Source organism: Melitaea cinxia, chromosome 6 (assembly GCF_905220565.1).
Source record: "Melitaea cinxia chromosome 6, ilMelCinx1.1, whole genome shotgun sequence".
In the NCBI taxonomy this organism is placed as follows: domain Eukaryota; kingdom Metazoa; phylum Arthropoda; class Insecta; order Lepidoptera; family Nymphalidae; genus Melitaea; species Melitaea cinxia.
Window position 1 is genome coordinate 16113179 of NC_059399.1, and position 20241 is coordinate 16133419.

The 20241-nt window shown below is 30.3% G+C and overlaps 1 long non-coding RNA gene across 1 annotated transcript in view; it reads left to right on the plus strand.

The window, feature by feature from the left end:
* LOC123654426 overlaps positions 1 to 18609 on the plus strand; it is a 29022-nt gene extending 10413 nt beyond the window's left edge. The window contains exon 2 of the long non-coding RNA XR_006743243.1: positions 18312 to 18609. This is a non-coding gene — a long non-coding RNA (uncharacterized LOC123654426). The remainder of the gene's footprint in view (positions 1 to 18311) is intronic.
* Positions 18610 to 20241: the final 1632 nt, after the last annotated feature.

The window sequence follows — 20241 nt, forward strand, 5'->3', positions numbered from 1 at the left end:
GCAATAGCGGTTTTTTTAGAAGTTGTAACTATATAATTATTACGTGTTATGGGGCTCATTTCTTGCCTATAGCGTCGAACTTAAGTACGTTTTTGATTCGCTCTACTTTCCTTAAACTTTAAACTAGTTGTGTTGTTGTTATATATCTGCATAAGTTGCTTCACTAAAGGAATGTATTACAATGAGGTTAAGATTAAGAGTACCGTGATCGAGCGTAGCTCGGTATTTTTAGTAAATCGTTTTTTTTTGGAAATCATATTTAAATATGAATTACATATTGATAAAATATTAATAATATTTTTAAATAAAAAATAACGAGTGCAATTAGAAAAAAAAAAGAAAAAATAATGCATGGGTATTTGAACCGTGGTCTTTTTGGTCGATCGCGACCACCACCACCTGAGCTATTACAACTTTATTGACAAGTGCGAAATTTACCTTCGTATTCTAACGATATTGTAGCCATTTTTTCATTGCCTAAAAACAGGGATAAAATGACATTTTCTATAAATGAATCCTAGCCATACCGATTTATCTCCCCCTGCATACTAAATTTCATGAAAATTGTTAGAGCCGTTTCCGAGATTCAGATTATAATATATATACAATAATTGCTTGTTTAATAGTATAAGATAAGATTTACAGTAAAAATGTATGAAGATTCTAAAAAAAGTTATAAAGTCGTTCGTGGTTTTTAACGATATGACATGTTGGAATTTAAAATCGAATCGTTTGAAGATTCAATATATTAATAATAATAATAATACACTTTATTGTACGCCAAAATCAGAAATAATATATACCAAAGAAAAAAAGATTTTAACAATATATTCATTAGGGCAAAGGAAATGATCTAGCGTCAGCATAGGTATAGAAGTTATAATAGGTTTAAGCTTATTTATTTTTCAAACAATATAAATAAATCATCTTACACTAGTTTTTTATAAAAACGATTATATAAACTAGCTGACACGGCAGAAGTTAACCCGTTTTGCAAAAGTCTTAAAAGCGTGAGGTTAAAATAATTATTCAAAGTAAAACTTAAGGTACTAAATTGAATAGTTAAAACTTAGCTGAATATTTGGCGGTCCAGCTGTTCTCGAGTTTAGCGCTTATCAATATTTACTTTCATGTATAACCACTATTTCATGTGTGCCCACGACTTCGTCCGCGAGGAATAGTGACTTTGGACAGCATTTTTGGATATATCTTTTGGTTTGTTTTTGATTATTAACACCGTCGTTTGGTTATTTACATGTTCAGTGATTCTTTAAATTAGCATAAATTTTTTATTTATGAATCGATTGACATGAAACAAACACTAAATGTTAAGTAAAGCTTACCAAAATATATTTGTGAATCTAGATTGAATAAGCTGTTTCTGAGATTAGCGTTCACAAACATTTACATTTTTATTATATTATGTCTTGATTGAAGACCAGGTTTGAATATTTTTTTGTATAATTTCAAACGACATTGTAACTCTAAATTTTAGTTTAGTTCAATGTGTCATATAACAATTAGCACTTTCGTATCCTCATGATAGATTAATGTAGAGCTGGTATATATTTCTAAGTAATCTTGATACTCACTCTGTGTGTGTGTGTGTGTGTGTATGTGTGTGTGTGTGTGTGTATCAAATCTGTGTACACATGTTATCTGAACAAAACGTCTTCTTGTTAAATTGTTCTGTAAATACAATTTCAAAAAAAAAAAAAAAAAAAAAAATATACGCAGACACTAATTTGTCTGCGTATTTGTTTTTTATAATTAAATATTGTATGTAAAAATATGTGACATAATATGGAGCTTCATTTGAATTTGTCTTAATTGAGTCGAACATGTAGTTGACTGTATCGAATACAAAATTGATGTATACTTAGAGATTAGTGGGTTTTCAATAAAAATCTATTTCAAAAAAGGCAGAAATTAAGAGTCTAACAAATCGCTTAGTAACGCACTCATTTTTTTATCAAGCATGCTGAATCGCATTCGGCGTGTAGATCACATAACAATGCCCACGTTTTTAGCGTATACATTCAAACAAAAGAGGGATAATGATATCAACTGGATTGATTAGAATATTTTAAAATACTTAATTTGATTTATTAAAGTTATCATTGTTAAGACGATGGGATGATTAAAATCATCTAGATACAATATTGACACAATTTTAGTACTATTACGTTAACATTTATTTAGAATTATTTTTTACTAGCGACCCGCCCTGGATTCGTACGGTTGTAAAAACTTTCAGTATTCCTTGACTATATTATTAATGTATTATACATATAAAATTTATCTGGGATCACTATATTTACCAAAGAAAACCGTATCAAAATCCGTTGCGTAGTTTTAAATCTAAGCATAAAAACAGCAGGAAGCGACTTTATTTTATACTATGTAATGATATCCTTAAGACCATAAAATAATGTAAAACTATTTGAAAATTAAAGATCTATTCTAGGCAATATCTTGACAAAAATCGAGGGTGTGGTGTACAAATTGTTATATAATGCACTTGTTACATAATATAGCCATAAAAAAGTCCATTTGTGAAATATTAGCCTACGCGTTTTACGATGTTGAAATTAATACGGCGTTACGATTTCGTAGGTTTAGTGCGTTTGGCGTTCTATTTTAATATCGGACGTGGTTTCTTCGTTTCCGTATAACTATTATGAAATGGTGAGTCGATTCAAAGATTCATAGATTCGATTTGAAAATTAATACACTCTACACACTTATTGGGATAAGATTTTACCGGGAGCCCGGAAACACAAATAACACAAACACACACAAATGCACAGCTCGCTTACATTACCTATAAACGTTTTTGAATGTGTAGCATTCACGGCTTTTACAAGAGTTACTTTGAAACGAACACTGTGCTAGTTTACTTAACTTAATATCTGTTTTTTCATTAAATTAGGAACAAACAGGATAGGATAGACTAGATGAGGATTGAGGGAAACCGGGATGTCTGGCGCAAACTTGGGAAGGCTTAGGTCCAGCAGTGGACTGCGATAGGCTGAACTGATCGACTGACTGACTGAGTTGTTAACAATGTGACAATTACATATTTGAAAATAATTTTAAACCTACAGTTTTTCTGATTTCAAACAATAAATGAAAACTCGGAAAGAAGATATAGTTCATAATATATTAATAGTCAAGCAAATACAAAAAAAAAAAATTATTAATATTCACTTAGGACTTTTATGAGATATTTTTATATCCAATATAAAAAGGATAAAATAATATATAATAAATTATTACAATTTATAATTATAATGATAATATAAATACCATTCATGTGATCGAAGTAGAAACTACAGATATAAATGCAAAACTAGCTACGAAAATCGTCCTACTAGCCATTGTTACGACACGATGTCTGGACGTTTTATTTGTGATTTCTAAATAAATTTAGTCAGATGACATTTGAAATTTATCAAGGCTATGAAGTTATTCAAACATGCATTTGCCAAATGTAAGATTTTCTGAATTGTTCAGTTTGCTGACTTATTAGCGGAATAACATTTTTTTTAGTTTTCAATTAATTGCTACGTACTTACACAAACAAATTGAATAGTCCAAAAAATAAATAATTTATTTATAATAAATTGAATAGTCTAAAAAATAACTTATTTATTTATAATATATATTGAATAAAAGTGTATAATATATCAACACGTAAATAATAATTCTAAATAATTTTCTATAATTAGAAACTCAGTTATCATTCCGTATTACGTATACGATTAACATCAATTTGAAACATTTTTATGTTAAACTTTAGTTACGTAAAAGTTTCTTGAACTTGACTTGATTTTTCAGTCGTTAGTATCATGCCCTGGTTTACTTTTAATTTTATTTGAGCCACGCAGAAAATTGCTTTCTGTGATACAAGCAAAACACATTTGACCCTACTTCATTTTTGTAAATTTATGTTATAACATCAATAGCTTCATTATAAATTAAATTCATAATACTAATAACCACATTACGAAAAAAATAAAAACGAAATGAAACTTTGAATAAACAAGCAAATTACTTAATTTCATTTGTCAAAGAACTGCAAGCCAGAAAGGAGATTGTATATGAGAAACAAATTGCGGTTCACCTACGTTTATTTAGCCTTTTAAACTAAAATCTTGAATGACCATTACTGATAGACCGATAAAACAATGTTGGCGGGTAATAAGATCATAATTACGCAAGTTTCGAAAAGATTTGCACAAACCTTTATTTAAATTTCGTATTCCGTTCCGGTTCTATACGAGTTTTGACATACCAATGTCACGTGTTCACTTCCCGTAGATCAAAAAAAATGAATTTGATATTTTATGACAGGTCGTTGATAAGTATTAATAATAATAAAAATTAATGCCACTCAAGGACAATAGTATGAGCTTGTGACGTATCTAACGACACCTCACACATGTCTGGCGTGTTAGGGATCAACCACAATCACGATATCTATACGTAGAACGTAGAGCTTAAAAATCCTTACAAGATTAGAAAATAGTTGCGTGGTCGTCGCTCACCCTGCCCAGCTAGCCTATAGACGCCTGAAATACCAGAAGCATTGAAAACGCGTTGTTGACTTAATCGCCGATACTCGCGGGAGCTTCTGGCTACCATACTCGCCACAGGTACACAACACTGCTTGGCAGTGTTACTTAGCTTTATAAACTAATCAATTTTTAAATATAAACATTTATTGGATCAGATACAACGAGTAATCGTCGTAAGTGCATGGATTAGTTTTTTTTTTAATAATTTTTTGGATTTCCCTCTTTTATTTCGGTATTTTAATGTTTAATCTAAAAGTTACCACACGTCCATTGCTGTATCACCATAGTAACTTTTTAAAGGAGACTGCAATTCCAAATTTATCACACCTACAAAATAGCGTTGTATTATAATTTAAAATAAAAACAACAAAATCAATAACATCAAATGAAAACAAACAATTGAAAATATTATTTAAAAATTTTGTAATAGTAACCAAGTAATATGTTATAATTATTATTCATCAAATTCATCATTCATTTGTAATTTGCTGAAACACGTATGCATTGTATAACAATGAAATGTATGAATTAGAAAAGAAACTAAAAAATTAAATTTACAAAATTTATTTTACAAAAAAATATTTTAAAAATAAAATTACAAATTTTAAAAACAAAATTCAAAATTTTAAATACGATAACTAAATGTTAAATTGTAAAATCTATGAAAATGAAAATTTAAACTATCAAAAGATAATGATTTTAATTATTAAAAAATTGAAAAGAACCTTAATTCAAAGCTTTAGCATTTAACGGTGCGACAAAAAGTGATTTTAATTAACAGTACGAGTAATTCACTTAAAATGATCGGTTTAAAATCTTCGCAAATGAATATTGTTTTGTAAGTTTTTTTGTTTAGTAAAAAAATGGCATGCGTTAGCTAGAATTTGGTAGTAATATGCGTTAACAAAAAAGAGGCAAAAAGTTTCTAGAACTAATTGACTCATTCTTACTCCAACTAAAGTTTTTATCACGAATTATCATCATTTTTCCCTAACGCGCCAAAAGAAATATAACTTAAAAAAAATCATCGAAATCTGGGAAACTGGGTAGTCCACTAAAAAATTATGAAGTAAAATTCAACATAGGTGGCCGCGTAAAAAATGTTCTTTTCAAATTATTATATATTAAAAAAAAATAATAACTGTCCAAATAGAAAAAAAAAAAAAAAATTAAAATGGTCTTGCGCACTGCATTTTATAATCGCTTTATAATAATTTGCTAAATAATTGCTTTGTGCTAATGATTGGCAGTTATAGGTCACACTGATGCCTTAGAGTGTTTTAACTTATAATTTAACAGAGTTAGCGATACAGGTAAAGGCGCGTCCCAAGTGATAGCTTACATGCAGAGTATAAAACGATTATTGAAGAAAAACTTCTTTACGCACGCATGACTTGGGGAGTAAGCTGATGAATGCGTGACGAGAGCGTTACGAAAAGTGTAATCGGGCGAGGCGAACGGAAGTTAAGAGGAATATAAGTTAGATGGAGCTAAAAAAGTTTTACTTCAGTCGTGTGGTCTAAGCACACGCTTTTTTTATATTTATTTCATTTAACAGTTTACCTGGATATTTTGAAAATTTGCTACGTATGTCGTTATTCTCCGTCGAAAACTATTTAATGGACATATCAAGTAGGAAATATTTTGATGACTTCAATGAATTAAAAAAAATATTGGAGAAATAAATTGATCCTGATTATTCTGTAATAATAATGTAATGACGTAATTTCAGTCGGACATTGACCCCGCTGTAATATATAAAAAAAAAAACATTTTATCAATGAGTTCCAAAGTGTATTGTAAATTTGTTTTGCAGTGACGAATAAAATCTGATAGAATTTCTGAAGACAGGTTCTTTGTTTGTGGTAAATGTTCTTCAACAGAGGTAAGAGACACTAAATAGTATTGCTTTCAAGCAGTGTTGTGTCCCTGTTGGTGAGTAAGGTGATCAGAGCTCCTGGGGGGAATTAGGGATAGAATCGGCAACGCACTTGAGATGCTTCTGGTGTTGCAGGCGTCTAAAAACTATGGTAACTTACCATCAGGTGAGCCGTACGCTTGTTTGCCGACCTAGTTATAAATAAAAATGTACGGTGGTCAATACAAATGTTTGTTATGTGCGGGGGTCGATTCCGCAACTGCCAGGGCACAGTCAGAACCAGTGCTGTGACCGTTGCGCCAACGCGTCGTCGAGGGGTTTACGTTTGCATCAAATAGTTTTTGGACTTTTGATCCAGGATTTCTGGCATTAATTGATTATCAGATGTTTATTTTATTGTTCCTTTTTAAATAATAGCGCAAGCAAATATTTTGTACCCTTTTATGAAAATTGCGCGGATAGAGGAGTATGAAATTTCGCACACTTATAGTTAATATAGAGAAGGAGAACAGAATGCTAATTTTATTATTTGTAATGTATTTGATATATACTCTTATTTTATTAATATAGAAGTGTAGTCTTTGATAACATACCCATAATAATGCTCAACCTAATAATTAAAATTAATTATGGTTGAACTTCGACCACTGAGCGACCACTAGTTAAAAAATATATGTAATAATTTTATGCAGTAGATTTAAGACTAGACATATTTTTTCCTAATTAGTCTAATCTGATTTTCCGTATTGTGCTGTTAAATTTTTTCCGCGTAAAAGAATTAGCATCGAGAATGAATCCTAGTATAAAGCAACTCAATGACTTTTTTATTTAGCAATCGATAGTTTATATGTACTAGGATATAATGCGTGACTTAAATGAAAGAGAATGCAAATTATAACATAATTTCTATTGAAAAAACCGATACGAGTTAGTAAATTATATTGAAAATTATATATTAATTAAATAATAAATAAAAATTTATTGTCAGTTTGAGTTACCAAACCCAATCTTTGACATAGTTTTATATAATCTTGTATATTTCATTACATATGTATATTTATTAAAATTAACTTTACATTTTTTATATACAACTTCTTAATCGACAAATATGGTTTACATAACGCGGCTTAATCTGTTAGGCCCATGAGTTAATAGTTAAAATTATTATGAATATATTAAAATCAACCTCCGTTTTATTTCGTAATATCACGTGATCCTTGCATCATTTAAAACCAGAATTTTTATTGAATACTATATTTACCCTGTAGTTTTACATGCTGTAGATGTGTATATGAAACGAGTTATGTAGGAATTTACTACAATTTTAAATATAGTAGTTACTTCTAGATCGTATATTAAGATTAAGGTAATAAGGAAGTAGGATATAAGAAGATGTGTCATCATTCATCATCATAGGCCACTGCTGGACATAGACCTCACAAATTCACGCCAAAAATGGCGCGAACTCATGCGTTTTGCCCATAGTCACCACGCTGGGCAGGCGGGTTGGTGACCGCAGGGCTGGCTTTGTCGCACTGAAGACGCTGCTGCCCGTCTTCCACCTGTGAATTTCAAAGCCAGCACTTGGATGGTTATCCCATCATCGGCCGGCTTTTTAAGTTCCAAGGTAGTAATGGAACTGTGTTATCCCTTAGTCGCCTCTTACGACACCCACGGGAAGAGAGGGGGTGGCTATATTCTTTATTACCGTAAACACACAGCAAGAAGAGGTGTGTAGGTATATATATTTAGTACTAGCTGTGCCCGCGACTTCGTACGCGTGGAACTTGACCAAGAAATTATTGGTCAGCTCGCAGAGTTATAAAATAAATAAATTTCTAAAATTAAAGTAGCCTAAGTCACTCCTTATTTTATCAGATATATGCCAGTGTAAATCTCGTCAAAATCGGTCCAGCCGTTTCAGAGATTAGCCGGAACAAACAGACAGACAGACAAAAATTGTAAATAATGTTATTTTGGTAAATGTACTGTGTATCCATCCATATGCATTTAGTAAAAAGCGGTTATTAAATATTACAAACAGACACTCCAATTTTATTTATATGTATAGATTTTATTCTAAGTTGGAACGGAAGTGAATTTATTTGTATATATGTTTTACTATGTATAGACATATAAAGTAATAAATAAATAAATAAATAAATAGATAGACTTCCGGAATTAAAATTTAGCAAGCAGCAAGCTAGCAGCAAGTAAGCAGATTTTGCGTTATATTATAACCATTAAAACAGAGTAAAAGACGACATTTAAAAAAATATTTATTTTGGCTTTTGTTACTCTTATAATCTGATGTCCTTACACATGTTACATACACACCAATAAGTAACAACTTTATTATATGTACGATTTTACTGTGATTGCATATGGAGTATCTACTCCTAGATGGTACCTACATCAAGGTGAAACCTATTCTGGAGGTAAAGTTAGACTACCAGAGTTACAACTTTAAAAACTAAATCCACAAATAGAAGAACAGACTGTTTCTAAGATTAATTATTTTTGCTATTTTACTTATAAACGTTTTTATGATTTGTTTTATATGAATTTTTGAAACAAATGCATTAATCAGTAATGTAAATGCATTAGTCAGTCAAAATATCATTAAGGCTTGTCTGCGTAATAAAATTATAACGTAATTAAAAATAATTATCATTTCTGACGTGAACAGAATTTAATTTCTTTTTATACGTGTAGATGGTTACTGCGTGATATATGAGCTGATAACAACTCATTTTATTTTATTGCACGAATTACAATTTTATAATTGTGTTTGCACCCGCACAAACGAAAAAAACCAACTTCAATTACATCGACAAGTAATAAATACAACGTAAGTAGATGAAAAAAAATTTACAAAACGCACTAGTCCTCTTTATGATTTTCGAGGGTTTCCCTCGATTTCTCTGGGATTCCATCATCAGATCCTGGTTTCCTTATCATGGTAACACATTATAGATATCGCCTTTCCAACAAAAAAAGAATTATCAAACTCGGTTCATAAATGACAAAGTTATCCCCGAACATACATTAAAATATATATATATACAGTCTAATTGAGTAACCTCCTCCCTTTTTGAAGTCAGTTATTATATACTTTGCATATTTTTGATACATAACGTCTGCGATCTATCTGTTTTTGTTAGTCGCTTCCCGTAATCTGTATGCTTAGATCTTTAAAACTACTCAACGGACTTTAGTGCGGTTTTCTTTAGTAAATAGAGTGATTCCAGAGACAGGTTTATATGTATAATAAAAGGGTAATATAGTGGAGGAACACTGATACAGCCATGATGATAAGCCTGGGCCGCCGCTAGTAACGAAACTTTTTTTTCGTAGCAAATAAATAATATATATTGGGGCGACGTTAGTACCTTGAACAAAGTATCGGTTGGTTAAAGTTGTACTTTATCGTATACTAGCTAATCCAGCAAGCTTCAGATTATATATTTTTTTCAACACACACTGTATAAAGCTATGGAAAAGATTATGATTAAAAAAAATCTGAGCTTGGTATTGTAAAAATTGTTGCGTTTTAAAATAATACAGAGTAAAATATTTTTGCTAACTACAAAAATCAGTCAAAATTGACTCTTAATACTATATTATGTTAAAAACTGACAATACTATAAGTATTACCATTGGTTTAAAAGTAATTACAGTACCGTCTCAAGAACAAGGTAAATGCGTGTAATACTGACATTGACACAAAATGTTATGGAGAGCAGATAATTTTATAATTTATCACTGCAACAAATAATTAAGAAATTTAAACCAGTATGGCGGTAAACAAGCGTACGGTTTGCCGATATCACCTATAGATATCCACAACCCGAGAAGCGTTACAAGCGCTTTGTTGACCCTACCTTCGACACTCCCCAGGAGTTGTAGTTAACATACTTGTCATAGGAAACACTACACAAATACTTGAAAGCGATAATATTTACCTGAAAACGATATTTTCGAAGTCGAGCTGCTAAAAATTTTGACCTAGATATTGATTGTAGTGCCTTACCACAACAGATTATTATTTTTTTATTGAGCTAATATATATACTATATGGACATAATGTCACTATTTTTTTCTGACGCACATATCATTTAAATGTGAATCAATGTTAAATATTTTTATTTTAATTTAACTTCCTTATGTGTTCTAATAAAAAAGCGATTTAAATATCTAGCAATCATTAGAGTTCCTTGATATATTTTTTATAGAATCTTAGTCATATGTAGAGCGACATAACTTTAAAATTTTAGCTTATGTACCTTTTCACGATTCAGGCTGTGACATCTTAAAGCTGGGCATAGGCTATTTTTTTAGGCAAAGAAGCTAGGAGCTTAATCCACCACGTTGCTCCACTGCAATTTGGCGGCTATATTACATACTATGAGTCTTTACTCATAGTAGGTAATATAGCCGCCAAATTCACCAATCACTATTCACATTTATGATAACAACTTTACGTGTTCTCTGAGGGACGGTGGGGAGACCCACAAGGATAGACGTTTAAAACCGGAAGGAAATATTAGTACAAATAAAAATATCGCGAGAGGAAATTGAACCTACAAACCTTCCAAGAGGGGCTAAAGTAGTGTATAGCAATTATGTTACAATAATTTAGGACCTCTTTGTACCGCATTTATAGTTAACCTTTCGTGCGTTATTAGACTGCTCACGCAAAGCTCGCTCTCAATCATACTTCATGGAACCGTTATGCGAAAACAGCCTACCCTTAGCCTATTTTTAGGTAATTTTAGTAATATGAACTAATCCCCATATAATTGCCGCTGGTATCCCTTCTTATTGAAATTATATGCAATCAAAAACCTAAAAATAAAATGTCATGCCTTTAAAATTTGTACTTTACACATGACTGGAATACTTTTAAGATATATTGAGACGTAAATTCAAGCCTAAAAAAAATAAGGACTAACATTTTCGAGTCCTTAGATTATATTAATCCAGTCCTGTCCCAAAATCCATCTCAGTGGATTTTTTTTAAACTACACCTAAGTCATAATTCGAACTTTCAGTTTAAAAAAATGACGGGCTTTCATAGAAACTTGTCTCAGAGCTCTAGAACTCTTTAATCGTATAGAATTATCCTGTCTTAACAGACATCTACAAACTATAAATTACTTACTTGCCAAATTACATCTTTGTTCGTCTGAGTGAGATGTCGTGATGAGTCAGTGGCCTAATGATTTTATACATATACTCGTAGGTACATAACATCTATATAGATGTGACGATACTTTCAAAAACTATATAACGGATGTAGTAAGGTGTTCAAAGAGACATTAATGGAACTAGTGCGTGAAAGATATAACGTTATTTTAATACGCTATATTTATTTAAATTGTTCCATTAATTTTTATTTGATTTTATGAAAGATAAATATTGTTACATTATTTTTAACATGTACATTGTTAAGTAGCTCGTTTTTATTTTGGTTTTCTATAATTATAATAAACAATTCTCACTATTTAAATAATATGCTAGCTGTACACAGAGGTTTCACAAGCATTCATTTAACAAAAAAATAATAATAAAAATATAGTATAAACTTCTAGCCTTCCTCAGCCATTACACACACAAAAAAAAACTTTCCCGCTTAATATTATTATAATATATAGATAGATAGATATCTCTTTTTCCGTATATTTATTTATAATACCTACTACCTGATAGATGTCGTCTAAGCTTGTTAAATGTCAAACGTGATTTAGCGGTTACGTTTTCCGAAGTTTTCTAATTTTATCAGCAATTTGTTCCTATTCACCATTCCATCGGAAGCTTTTATAAAGTATTAGGAAATTTATATAAATGTAGAATCATTATTTATAAAAAATATATATAGGATAATTAAAATTGGATGAAATTAATTTCCTTCTCTTTTGAATTAATGAATTAATTTTATTATTCAATAATTATGTTGTTTTTTTTTATTTAATTTTTATAAATTATATCAACGAAAACGTATATTTATTATATTAATGATATAATGATAATGTAAATAAATTCAAATATTAATAATACAAGGTCGCCTTTTCCTAATGTGTATAGATAACGGCCAAATTGTATAATGTTTTTTAATATACATAAATAGTACATAATTAAATACTTATGAAAAAATAAATCGAATCATATAAATTTCTTACGGAGCAGAAAGCAGATTTACTGCGAACACTACCAATCAATAGTCCTTTCACAAGTAATTCATTACTTTATTTACCGATTTCGACTACTTAAGGATTAGGTTTTAGTGTTCCACTAATATCTAACTGTACTATAAAGCATAACTGTGTTTGTTTTCAAACCAAAAAAAGGCGAATTCAGTAACATCGACAAATAATACAGCGTGTGTAGATGAAAAATTAGTCAACTAAATACGCGTTATCAAAGATATCAATACGAAATCTGATTCAATACGAAAACGAAACTTATATGCAACTACAAGACAAGCATTACCTTCCGATTTAGGACAGCATCATCGAAATCGGTTTACCCAGTAAAAATTATGAGGTATATAATAATTCTAAAAGTACTTCTTAAATCACAATTAAATTTAAAAGGAATCACATGACACTCACCACCTTTAGATCAATTTATTTCCGAGGTAGCTAATATACATAGAAAAGACAGGCGAATTGAGAATTTCCTCCTTTTTTGAGAATCAACAGGTTAAATTGTTTGACAATCGACAGGTGAACATCGAATAAGATTAATAGTCCAAAATATATTATGTATATATAGACACGGACACAGCTTTGTTACATAATATATAGAGGTAGTTGAGGTGAAAATCAAATTTGCCCTTCTAACGGAATGCGGTAACACATGCTACACTTTCACAATCGAGTCAGCTAACGTGTGGGTTAAAGTTACAATATAACTTAACCGTGATATCTCTTTGGTCTATGTTAATTATAAAACATAAATTATATTATTATTATTATTATTAAAAAACATAATTATAGTTATTGTTAATTCAAAATGTATTAAAATGTAATTGTACTAACATTAGATTATAAGCAACATTGTTACTAACACTATATGGGCTAGTCCCGAAATTAAGATTATTATTATTATTATTATTATTATATTATACTGGCTTTAACAAAATTAAAGTAAAAAATGAACATACATATTAGTTATTAGTGTGTTTTCACACTTTTCTAATTTGGAAATTAAGTTAGCTTCAAAGAAAAAAAAAAAAAAGAAAAAAATTAACCGATAATAACATCACAAATCTTCAAACAGTCTTCAGTGTGACAGAGCACCGCGGTCACCAACCCGCTTGTCCAACGTGGTGACTATGGGCAAAGCATATGGGTTTGCGCCAATTTTGGCGCGAACTTGTGGAGGCCATGTCCAGCAGTGGACTGCGATAGGCTGAAGTGATGATAAAGTGATGAACACAAACACAGTTTGTAAGGCTGTGTTTGTGCTACTCTTTCAAGTTCCCCAAAATTGCTAATCTGTTACGAAATTTTGCGAAAACATCGTTGACCTGGATTAAGAATTTATTTATTAAAAACTCCCACCCTATCGGAACTTATGTCTTTTTATGAACTATTTTAAATTACATAGATCTAGATGTAACAATCAAAAACAACACGTATAGATTTGGAGATATTTTTAGCACGCGACTTCGAATGTCAACTTAATTAAATACCATAAATTTTAATCGTCTCGTATGCGAAAGACAATTATAATTTAAATTAAATATTCCATTTGTCTTTTCTTTCTTTTCCATTGTCTTTTTAATACAGTTGAAAAGTATTACTATGTACCTAGGTATCATCCTAGCTGTCTATGCTAATACAGTTTTTCTATACAAACTTCGAGTTATTTGACACTTACATATATAGATTGAATTTAATAATTAATGCTTAATCCTTTTAAATTTCACTACGTTATTATCACTAATTTATAGTTGATCTGTATCTGATCACAAAATTTTGAACCATACACATTCTGTGAACACAAAGCTTAAAAAAAAAAAAAACTAATCCAACGCCACGGTTCGCTTAAACCGAATATAAAATCATCATATCAAGAATCTCGATCTAACGGGTACATCGTTCCATAGCTTAATTGGCTAGAGCACCGACATGATCAGTAGGAGATGCAGATTCGATCCCCGCTGGAAAGGTCGATTTTTGATATGATATTAAAAAAGGCATAGAACTAATCCAAGTTGAATTATCGCACGATTTAGTAAGCCAAGCGAATGAGCGTGTCGTACAAGTAGCGAGCCAGACGTAATTAGTTTTATGTAACGGATGTAAGTCAAAACTCCGTAAGCCGTCACATTGTAAACTGGAACAAATCTCTGTTCATAATTTGATGTCTTGTAATACATATATAAAACATTGCTCTGGTGTAATAGTGAGTGTGCGTGCACGACGCCTTAACACCAATGACTGCGGGATCGAAACCCACTCGGGACGTATATTTGTATTCGTACGAATATTTATTACTAGCGACCCACCCCAGCTTCGCACGGGTCTAATGCTGATACTAAATAAAAAATATAAAATAAAACAAATATTACATATAATATATGCACAAAAAAACGCGTTTACTTACGACATCGTATTAGAAACCTCTAAAACTATCAGTGTTCTTCTACTATATTATGCATGTATTATAAATATCTATAAGCCTTCCTCTGGAATTATTTTATTCACTAAAGAAAACCGCATCAAAATCCGTTGCCTTGTTTTAAAGATCTAAGCATACAGATAACGGGAAGTGACTTTGTTTTATACTATGTAGTGACGAATGCTAGTAAGAATTTCTCATAGTAGGGAATGTATCCTTCAACCCGCAGTGATCGAATAAATTCCAACATTTCCCCTACACGGAGAAAGAGAATTCTGGCCAGCAGTGGGATGTTAAAGAAAAATTCAATCAATCAATAAATGTAATACAAACCAACAATATTAATATCGACTATTTAGCAGCCACAGTATCAATCTTTCGCATGTATTTCGATTTCCGTTCATCGTTTATGTTTGTATAATCCATACATAGTCGTGGTCCGGGGTTTTGTGTTTGTGTTGTGTGTTTGTGTGTTGCTGGTCTCACACACTTTTTATTGAAGTGTCTGTAACTGTCAATCCTACCGGATTTTTTACGCTTGTCTGGTGTCGTCTGACAATATTGCATTTTGGCGTAGGCCTTCGTTAAAGCAAAGGGAGGTGCTAAGCAAAGCGGGTTCGATTAGCGGTTGATAAGCGTTTATTATTAATTGTAACAATGATGTAATAACGAATATCGTGTCTAACTCTCGATACTAGTGCTCGCCCAGTGGTCGAAATTTGACCATAAGTAATTTAAATTATAAGTTTGAACATTATTAAGGTTCTGTTATCAAAGACTATACTTCTATAATAATAATCAAAAGAGTATATATGCGTGTGTGTCAAGTACATTGTAGTGTGTGTAATGTTTCTTTTTTTAAATTGATTTAGTGTGTTTTTTTTATAATTTTAAGAAAATACTACTAGCATTCAGCACTCCTTCTTTATATAGACTAAAAATGTGCGATATAAGTATAAGTTATACATACAAAAACAATATACGATTATTTTCTTTGTAAAAACTATTATGTTGCTTCAAAAGGTCAGTAAGACAATATTACAAAAGTCCAAAATTTTATATTGTACACAGTATACTCATAAATAATTTAATTAAAAATTAAACAACAAAAAATCTTTTGTTTTTCAGTTAATTATTTCAAGCGAGTACCGGAGAATTTTTAAAAGTATGTGCTATATTATGAGTTTTTTTATAAACATTGGCGTTCGAAATTTAAATAAAAAATCCCAAGTCGACAAAGACGTCAAAATACGAGTAGTTCTGTAATGTTCGTCATGGATATGATCATACATTTTGCACATAACAAGGCAAGAAATAATCGTAATGTGTTTTTATTGCTTTAATTAAATATATATAATATATTTTTATTATTATTTATTTTTTATTCTTGATAATTAAGTTTTACATTAGCAATAGCCTAATTCATTATTGTTGTAGACTCTGTCTCGACTAACCACTTACTGTCAAGCGGTCTGGCGTAGTGGTGTGTGTGCCATATACGTACCAAAGCACCAGCGATTTTTCGATTCGATCGTGTCCTTGTTAGGTGTACCAACCATGCCTTAGAGAATGGAAAGATTTTAAATATTCAAGACAAGGATTGACAACATTTTGCCTTAATTTACACACACACACACACACACAAACATATAGCTAGCATATATATAGCTTATACAATATTGTTTCTAACACAGTTTTGTTTACTATAGTAAGATTGAGAAAGGATGTTTTGATTTTATCTTAACAGAGAGAAATCTACAGCAACAAATCACACAATGATTTATAGATGGATGCCTGGCTATATAATTTTTAGAAGCTAAACTCTGAGAATAATTAAGTAATAACGTATTTTTTAAATTATATTTTAACTTTGAATGACAAAAAAAAAATATACTACATATATAATGTATGATTTTCGAAATAAGTTCTTATGTTCTATAATGAAGTATGTGGTTAAAAAAGTAATACTTACTGTATAATTTAAAAAACGAATCCTTCTTTATTTATGTTTCTTTTTTGTATTAATTTGACTTTGAAATAGTGAATGGTGTTTTTTAACCCCTTTAGTAATTTTACAGCAAGGTAAACTCCACATACTCATTTTCCTTTAGGACATGGACATAATTATAATATTCATTTGCAACGAATTAAATTATATACATTATTATGTTATACCTAAAGGTTTTTACATTGTACTCAATAACAAAATCTCTATTATTATAAGTATACTAGCTTTTATCGCGGTTTCGTCCGCGACGGTCTGGATTTTTATAGTGAAGAGTATCTAGACAGAATAAACCACATGTGTTTCTGTTTTTAAATGTTTACTAAAAATTTGTTGTCAATATGAAATATCAAAAAATTAAAAATAAAATTAAATATATATTTTCGTACATTTGCCAAATATCATCATTAAGTTTTAATTTTCTTTTAACCATATTTTTTTAAATAGGTAAGTATATGTTTTTGAGTTATGAATATGGTTGACTAAAAAGTCCAAATTTGTAATAATAACTAATAAAATCTACAGACAGTATAGAAGCTATCGTTTAGCTAAGCCTATTCTCGTAGCTCCCATCTAGGCAATAATGGCCAACTATACATAGGAACTGACATTTTTTTTTAGATATTTAGTTTATCTTTAAATAATATTTGAACTTATATAAACTCAGTTTTTAACATAAATCATTCTTAACTTAAGCAGAATACGCATCAATGTACAATAATTAACATATTTTTATCCATCAAAACATACTGCGAAATGCAAATAAAATTAAAACTTATAACATTCAGGGAATGCCCAAAAATATTTAAACATACTACCGTAAATAAGGCTAATATGAAGTTGTGCAGTTGTTTTAACTGGAAAATATTATAAATCTACAAATTAAAAACGACGACGCGTTGGCACAATGATCACAGCACTGGTTTGTGGCTGTTGCGCTGGCGGTTGCGGATTCGATCCCCACACAAGACAAACATTCTTCCCACTCTCCACCGTGCCTCGGAGAGCACGTTAAGTCGCCGGCCCCGGTTTTTATCATGTACACCTGATAGCGATCCGTTACTCATAGTAGAGAATATATCCGCCAACCCGCATTGGAGCAGCGTGGTTGGTGGATTAAGCTTTGATCCTTCTTCTACATGGGGAAAGAGGCTTATGCCCAGCAGTGGGATATTACAGGCTGAAGCGCGTACTAATATGTTTATTTTTGTTTCAGGTAAAGTCAAGCGCTATTGAAAATTCTACACTTAAAGATTCTGGAGTACAATTTCACAACAAGGTCCGATCAACGTAATTATTACCTATAATATTTTGTATGAATTAGCAAAAATATTTGTATATATTATACGTTTATTAGTAGTTTTTTGTGTAATCGTATTTTATGTGGGACAGTGGGTTGCGCTGACTCGCGTCCATATTACTTACATTAGCGATGTTTGCGCTTCGCAATACTATGTTCAAATTACTAAGGCTACGTTCTCATTGAACGTTTTGACAGCGTGAAAACTTTTTTTTTAAAATCTTCTTTATATTAATAAGTAATATATTACATGTCAATAAATAATTTCTTTAAAATTTTAATATGTCTTTCTTGTGGTGTTAATTTTTGCTTATTGTTTAAAAATAAAACCAAAACTTATTAGTTTAACTTTCCTATTTTAATCTAGGTTTACCAGAATTTTCTCTAAATCTGAAAAATGTTATTAAAAACGATATACTATAATCTGGAAGTTACTTCCTTCACTCTGTCACGTTTTTCCAAAAAAAAAATAAAGAAAAAAAACTAAATACTTAACAAAAATACTCAATAATCCCTTTAGCATTTACTGCATAGTAAATTATTAAATTGTAAATTGTAATTACAAGCGATTGTATAAAACACCCAGTATGAAAATCGAGTCAAATCAACTTGAGCAAGTCTCATTTGCAAGTCTTTGTACATACGTACTTAATGAGAAAATGGTCGAGTAGCTAAACCCAAGCTGACATTATTATATTGATTACTCATCAAATACAATATAATTTTGTTTGTTTTTATAAAAATAACACTTTTTTAATATATCAGTGGGTCATAAATATCGAGAACTCTGACTCAAGCAAAATGTCAATATTTATGTTCATATTGTTTTGTATTTGTGTTTAAAATTAGGTCAGGTAAAGTTATAAGGTTTAAATTAAATAATAGTGTGTCGATTCATAAACAATTTTCAAAACCCATTTTTCAAATAAAATGATATAAATCTTTAAGAAAAAAATATTTTTTTAATATGTAGCTACAACAGATTTGGAATATAGATAACAGATAAGAATCAACCGCAGAAAAGAAGTAAAAAAACTCTGCAGTTACTCTTTTTAAAAACGTCTTTCATTTAATACAGCTACCATGAATGAAATTTATACCAAAAGATCATTTAAGAAGCTATTAAAAATCATACACAAAAAAATATCGTAAACATTACAAGTCAATTAAAACTATTATCAACGCTTTATGTAAACGTATTATATAAAACGTATCGATTTTACACGGAAATCGTACATCGGAAATTTTTTAAGTATTATGTAGGACGCCCTCAAATAACAAAACTCGTTCGCGGCAAACAACAACAAAATTAATGTTTTTGAAAATTAAAAAATTGTATAATTTCTATTTTTTTTTAATTAAAACCACGAACGTAATAAATACAAAAAAAAATCTTTTATCCAACAAACACACACGTAAAACACACGCTCATTTTGGTACGAGCAAATACATATAGCTTGTTATAAATTTTCCATACATTACAACGGATTTTGTTAATTTGTTTACAAGTTCCAATTCCTAATTACATAAATAATATGAATAAGTGACATAATATAACATACATATGTGACAATTTATATTACATCTAATACACCTTAGCTGCTTATTAATTTTGCTTTCTATCATTTAGTAATAATAGGTTGGCAAAAAAGTCTTACCGTATTTTTTAGTAAAAACTTGCAATAAAATCTTTTTGGTTGTATTGTTTGTAACTGGCTGGTTTCGATACTATAGAAAGGTGGCATTTAAAAAATGAAATTAAAGAGTAAAACAGTTTCTCGCCACGTTTCATTTGTTTTTCTATCCACAAAAATGGGCGAATCCAACAAAGAATTTCGGTACATTT